This window comes from Equus asinus, chromosome 6 (assembly GCF_041296235.1).
Source record: "Equus asinus isolate D_3611 breed Donkey chromosome 6, EquAss-T2T_v2, whole genome shotgun sequence".
Lineage (NCBI taxonomy): Eukaryota > Metazoa > Chordata > Mammalia > Perissodactyla > Equidae > Equus > Equus asinus.
In genome coordinates, this window is record NC_091795.1 from 9210150 (window position 1) to 9216098 (window position 5949).

The window sequence follows — 5949 nt, forward strand, 5'->3', positions numbered from 1 at the left end:
AGATAAAGAGAAAAGAACATAAGCATGCCACTAAAGAAAGTCATCAAACCACAAAGGAAGAGAGTAAGAGAAGAATCAAGAAACAGGGAGGAACTGCAAAAACAACTAGAAAACAATTAACAAAATGATAATAAGCACATACCTATCAATAATTACTTTAAATGGACTAAATTCTCCAATCAAAAGACATAGAGTGGCTGAATGGATAAAAGAATAAGACCCATCTATTTGCTGCCTATAAGAGACTCACTTCAGACATAAGGATACACGGAGAATGAAAGTGAAGAGATGGAAAAAATATTCCATGAAAATGGAAACCAAAGGAAAGCTGGAGTAGCTATACTTACATTAGACAAAATAGACTTTAAAAAAAGACTGCAATAAGAGATGAAGAATTATGTTACATATTGATAAAGGACTCAATCTAACAAGAAGATATAACATTTGCATGTATATTTGGAGCACCTAAATACATAAAGCAACTATGAACACACTTAAAGGGAGAAATAGCAATACAATAATAGTAGGGGACTTTAATACCTCACTTACATCAAAGGACAGATCATCCAGTTGGAAAATCAATAAGGAAACAGCCTGAAACAACACATTAGACCAAATGGACGTAACCGATATCTAAAGAACATTCCATCTAAAAGCAACAGAATACACACTCTTCTCAAGTACACACAGAACATTTTCCAAGATAAATCATATGTTAGGCCACAAAACAAGTCTTAATAAATTTAAAAGGATTGAAATCATATCGAGTATGTTTTCTGACCACCATAGTGTGAAACTAGAAATTAGTTACATGGAAAATTCACAAATATGTTGAGATTAAACAACATGCTACTGAACAACCAATGGGTCAAAGAAGAAGTCAAAAGAGAAATAAAAAAATACCTTGAGACAAATGAAATGGAAATGAAACATACCAAAATTTATGGGATGCAGCAAAGGCAGTTTTAAAAGGGAAGTTCATAGCAATAAATGCTTACCAAGAAACAAGAAAAGTCTAAAATAGCCTAACTTTACATCTCAAGGAATTATAACAAAAAAGACCAAGTGAAGCCCAAAGTTAGTAGAAGGAAGGAAATAACAAAGACTAGAGCAGAAATAAGTGAAAGAGACTAAAAAGACACTAGAAAACATCAATGAAACTAAGAGGTGGTTCTTTGAAAAGACAAACAAAATTGATAACCTTGAACTACACTCACTAGGAGAAACAGAGAGGACTCAGATAAACAAAATCAAAAACAAAAGAGGAGATGTTACAATTGATACCACAGAAATACAAAGGATCACGAGAAACTGCTATGAACGATTATACACTAACAAATTGGACAACCTAGAAGAAGTGGATAAATTTCTAGAAGCATACAACCTACCAAGACTGAATCATGATGAAATAGAATATCTGAACAAACCTATTACTAGGAAGGAGATTGAATCAATAATCAGCTTCACCGGTAAATTCTACCAAACATCCAAATATGAATTCATACCAATCCTTCTCAAACTCTTTTAAAAAAAGAAGAGGAGGGAACACACTCAAATTCAATTTATAAGGTCAGCATTACCTTAATACCAAAACCAGACAAGGATGGCACAGAAAAAAAAAAATTATAGGCCAATATCCCTCATGAACATAGATGCAAAAGTCCTCAACAAAATATTAGCAAACCAAATTCAACAATACATTAAAAGGATCACATACCATGATCAACAGGGATCTGTTCCAGGGATGCAAGGATGGTTCAACATCAGCAAATCAGTCAATGTGATACACCACATTAACAAAATGGTAGATAACAATTATACGATCATCTCTCAATAGATGCAGAAAAAGCATTTGACAAAATTCGACATCCATTTATGATAAAAACTTTCAACAAAGTGGGTATAGACGGAACGTACCCCAACATAATAAAGGCCATATATGCCAATCACATCATTCTAAATCTATTTTGCTACAGGCAAAACTGAATCCAGAGTGTGACTTAAGGATTAGTCATTCCCCCATTTTATCACTGAACTCATAAATGTCTTAGCATGTAAATCTCTATAAGGTATTATACAACATGTGTACAATATCCACTAAGAAAGTTGCTTACTTGATATCTGTCCTTTATGTTAGATAGTTTTGGGAGACATGAGACAAGTTCCATATGTAATCAATGATTTTATAGACTAGGTATGTATAAATTCCCCTTGAATGGGCCAACTTACCCTGGCAGGTCTTATCCCATTATGTTAGTCTTGTATTAAAATGAAGAAAAGACATCTCTAAGGAAATCCATGCTCATTTTTCTCTTAAGTGCAGACATGAGGACTCTTCACAATAGCGCCACTGCTGATGGCCCGAGTCATGAGGGTCGAGGGGGCGCGCCCCAGGCTTCAAGCTCCAGGGACACAGAGAAGCAGTTGAGTCTATGCCTACAGTTCACAGCTACCAAAGTGATAATTTGGCACCATCTAGACAGGCATGTGTTGTTAGGCCCAGGGCTGAGAAATACGGATCTGAGAAGAATGGACCTGAAGTCACGCGATGAGAGACACGTGCAGAGCAGAGGAAGGCTCATAGAAAACACGCACAGGTCTCATTTACTGCACAGCAATGCATTAATTTTGGTATATTATTTAAAAATTCTTAAAAATGAGAATAACTGGCTTTTTTTGTTTGCATCAGTTTCAAAGTTCTAAAAAATAGTCTTGAATGAGCAGTGCTTAGTACCTAAGTAGTGAGAATGATATTAACATTTATTTCCTCAATAAGGATTGATTTAAAAAATAAATTTATTAGGCAGGAATAAGAGCAAATAGTGTCTACTTACCAAGGCACATAGAGAATTCTCTTATTCATCCGTGCATTCATTCATTGGGGGTTAAGTGTTGGGCACTGCACGTGGAGCAGGGAGCATGTGGCGGAGGATAAAATGGATCCCATTCTTGTCCTCTTGGAGCAAATGGGGGGTTTACATTCAACCAATTGACATATAAACAAACACAATTACCCACTGTGAGCAAGAGAGCGACGGGGTTTCCAGGGAATGTGAGCTGCCCGGTGTGAGAGTTAGAACCTAGGGCTTGGAGCTGAAAGCTGAAGAGGAGGCAAAACGCCCCCAATTCCCCTACACACACACACACACACACTCACAACACACACACACACTCACACAATATACAATCAAGCACACACACACATGTACACACACTCACACACCAGGACCTTTTGGAAGTGCTGAGCTTGTCGTGAGACACGTGACCCTCGTCTCCCTGTGGAGATGGGCTTTCAGAGACTCTCAGGTACAGCTGGGCATGTGCCCTTGCAGCGTAGCCTGGTACCTTGCTGTCCACGCCGGGTATCTACAGGCCTGCGGAGCCTGAGGGCCCAGCAGCTGCTGTGGGAGCCCAGCACAGGGAGCGCGTCTCAGGACAGCTTCGTGTGTGTCCTCTGGAGTTGTCATGTGACTGGGAAGACAATGTGGGCAACTACATCACACAACTCGAGGTAGCACTAACCATGTGGTCCCATGGCCAACCTGCGCTAGGGTTGGAGGAGGTGGAAGAGGACCTAGAAGTTTCCACAGCTCCATGTGAAGGAACATGGAGGTTACAGATGGATAGGAGTGCTGGGGCTGCCAGCTGAGCCAAGAGAGGGGGCGGCCCACCCAGAGCAGCGTTTAGGTGGGGGACCCCTGGCCAAGCTGCCCTGTGAGGGGTTCCCACTGGTGGACAGCACCAAAGAAGCTGCGAACCGCTCCCGAGGGAAACCTCCTGCGCCAGTGGTCTCTGACGTCCACTTTGTTCGTCTGTGTTCCTCTGGAAGTTGCAAAGGATGCAATTTCCAGAATTTGTAAACACTGGCTTTTACAATAAACTGTTACACGCCTCTCTTAAACGTATCTCATGGAATTTAAATGCACTGTGATTTTATATCTGCTTTAATTCATTACAAAAGCACATGGACAGGCTCTTAATTAACATGCAGAAATTTAATGCCTCTCTTTTATCCTCAAGATTCGTTTCCACTTTCCTCACGGAATTTTATCATCGTGTCATATATTTTATGCTTGAAAGTCTTTTACTGGTGTCTCTATCGTGCTTCTCTGCAAAAACAATGTATGTAAATTGAATTTGTTTGATTTCATCTCAGTGTTGAGAAGTTCCTTCTGGATTTTGTTGTCACGGTGTTTGTTAGTACACAGATGTCTCCATCAGTAAAAATATATTATATATTTCATGAACATTTTATTTTAAGTGGAAGCAGTAATATTTTATTAGATATGCGTCTAAGTGAGGTGTTTGCATCCCCATGATGTGGGGAAAGGCACGTGGCTGCAGTGTCTGAGGCTGCAGAGGAAGCCCAGGCCAGGGCCGGCGGTGTGCTGGGCTTCGGTGGGCCCCAGCAAGGGGTTTAGCTTTGCTCCTTGCGCAGTGGGAAGTCTGGAGATGAGAGGCAGGGGAGCGACGTGACCAGAGGCCGGGAGGCAAGGGTGGGTCATCAGGTGGGTTAGAGGTGAGAATGAGGAGAGGAGAGGTCAGGAGGATGCCCAGCTTCCAGCATGATTAAATACTTGGGTCACAGATCAAATTGTTTATGTGTGTGGCCTTCGAATGACTTAAAATGAGCTGGAAATATTAATGTTGTTCCAGTCATACCATGATAGTAATAGTCAAGTTCCACTTTAATGGAATCCAGCAAATACATTCTATCAGGCAATACGTGTTTAATTTTTCCAGTTTTTATAGAGTTAATTTAGCAGTAACACACTCATTTATCTTCTAAAACTCCACCGCACTGCATCTGGTGCTGGCCTCGAGTTAAGGCTGATTAGAAAGAGATGTGAGTGACCACACAGGTCCAAAGCCTACTGTTACTGCTGTGCCCAGCGTTTCTGCAGAAAAAATCAAACCTTTTTCCACAGACGAAAACAGATTAAGTGTTATGTGACTTCATCCAGATTCCGTGTAAGTCATTCGGTAAGGCAGTTAAAATATATTTTATCAAAATACGTCATGAAATATTTACCCCAATTACACAGTTATGTTTTTGAGGTCATCATGGAATATATGAAGGTGAGGGTTTTCTCATTAAATAAAAACTCAGTATAGTACGTGGTTTCAAAATAGAAGAAAGAGCTTTCGACACAAGGTAATATTTTCCTGCCCTACTCTTTCCAAAAGAAGTTTTAAGACCTTTACAGATTTTTGGTACAATTATTTTTCAATTCCTAATGTATGTAAAAAATATTAATAAAACAAATACATACTGGGGTTGTAATATGCAGCATGGTGACTATAGTTAATAATATCGTATTATATATTCGAAAGTTGCTAAGAGATCAGATCTTCAAAGTTCTCACCACAAGAAAAAAACACTTTGTAACTATGTGTGGTGATCAATGTTAACTAGGCTTACTGTGGTGATCATTTTGCAATATATACAAATATTGAATTGCTAATGTTGTACAACTGAAACTAATGTGACGTTATATGTCAATTGTCTCAATAAAAATTTTTTAAATATTAAAATGCACCCATATCCCTATTAAATGTAATTTTTTGACTTAAAAAATTAAAATAATTTTTCTCATTCTACTTTTGAAATTGTCTTCCAGCGATTCAGCAATCACGGTACCTGCTAGGGGTTTTTTTGCAAAGTGAGAAATCTACAAAGTGTTTTCAAGTGTATTAAAATTCTCATGCATATTGAATTTAATAATGAATGAAGTTGACACAATATGTTCTGTAGACACTTAATGAATTATGTATGAACATTAATTTGGCTGCTTTCTTCTTGGTCTCTGTTTCCCTTCGGGTGAGAGCATAGCTTAGGGCCCGATGGTGGAGTCAGGCGCCGGACTCAAATCCCCATTCCTGCTCTCTGTGGTCGCGACTTTGGGCCCTTCACACACCCTCTCCACACCTCCATTTCGTAATTTGTAA